This window comes from Melospiza georgiana, unplaced genomic scaffold, assembly GCF_028018845.1.
Source record: "Melospiza georgiana isolate bMelGeo1 unplaced genomic scaffold, bMelGeo1.pri scaffold_42, whole genome shotgun sequence".
Lineage (NCBI taxonomy): Eukaryota > Metazoa > Chordata > Aves > Passeriformes > Passerellidae > Melospiza > Melospiza georgiana.
Genome location: NW_026652216.1, coordinates 3586896 through 3588479, shown reverse-complemented (window position 1 = coordinate 3588479; position 1584 = coordinate 3586896).

The window sequence follows — 1584 nt, the reverse complement described above, 5'->3', positions numbered from 1 at the left end:
TCCTTCTTAGCGTTGAGGTTTGAGTTAGGCCTAGGGTTAGTGTTCTTTTAACCTGAAAGCCCTGAGTTCCAAGAACACAGCAGCTGCGAAGGACTACCCAAGAAGAGCACAAAAGTACCACCACATGCCTGCCTCCACAGCTATTTCCTTGGGGACATCCCTAATTCCTGGCTGATTTGCCTTTCTCGTCGTCGGGTTGGGGTGAGGTAGGCCTTGTGCTGGGATTTTTAAAATCAGGAAGCCCAGACCTCCAGGCACACTGGAGCTGTGAAAGGCATCCAAAAGGGAGTGCAAAAGTGCCACAACATGGCTGCTTTCACAGCTTTTTCCTTAGGAAGAACCCTAATACCCGGCTGATTTACCTTCCTAGGGTTACTTTTAGGCTTGGGCCAAGGACTTTTAAAACCAGGAAGCCCTGTGCTCCAGGCACTCTGCAGCGGTTCAAGGCATCCCAACGGGAGTGCAAAAGTGACACAACTTGGCTGCCTCCACTGCTATTTCCATGAGACCATCCCCAACCATAGGCTGATTTTCCTTCCTAGCGTTGAGGTTTGAGTTAGGCCTAGGGTTAGAGTTTTTTAACCAGAAAGCCCTGAGTTCCAAGAACACAGCAGCTGCGAAGGACTACCCAAGAAGAGCACAAAAGTACCACAACATGCCTGCCTCCACAGCTATTTCCTTGGGGACATCCCTAATTCCTGGCTGATTTGCCTTTCATGTCGTCAGGTTGGGGATAGGTAGGCCTTGTGCTAGGATTTTGAAAATCAGGAAGCCCAGACCTCCAGGCACACTGGACCTGTGAAAGGCATCCAAAAGGGAGTGCAAAAGTGCCACAACATGGCTGCTTTCACAGCTTTTTCCTTAGGAAGAACCCTAATACCCGGCTGATTTACCTTCCTAGGGTTACTTTTAGGCTTGGGCCAAGGACTTTTAAAACCAGGAAGCCCTGTGCTCCAGGCACACTGCAGCTGTTCAAGGCATCCCAAGGGGAGCACAAAAGTGACACAACTTGGCTGCCTCCACTGCTATTTCCATGAGACCATCCCCAAACTTAGGCTGGTTTTCCTTCTTAGCGTTGAGGTTTGAGTTAGGCCTAGGGTTAGTGTTCTTTTAACCTGAAAGCCCTGAGTTCCAAGAACACAGCAGCTGCGAAGGACTACCCAAGAAGAGCACAAAAGTACCACCACATGCCTGCCTCCACAGCTATTTCCTTGGGGACATCCCTAATTCCTGGCTCATTTGCCTTTCTCGTCGTCGGGTTGGGGTGAGGTAGGCCTTGTGCTAGGATTTTTAAAATCAGGAAGCCCAGACCTCCAGGCACACTGGAGCTGTGAAAGGCATCCAAAAGGGAGTGCAAAAGTGCCACAACATGGCTGCTTTCACAGCTTTTTCCTTAGGAAGAACCCTAATCCCCGGCTGATTTACCTTCCTAGGGTTACTTTTAGGCTTGAGCCAAGGACTTTTAAAACCAGGAAGCCCTGTGCTCCAGGCACACTGCAGCGGTTCAAGGCATCCCAACGGGAGTGCAAAAGTGACACAACTTGGCTGCCTCCACTGCTATTTCCATGAGACCATCCCGAATCA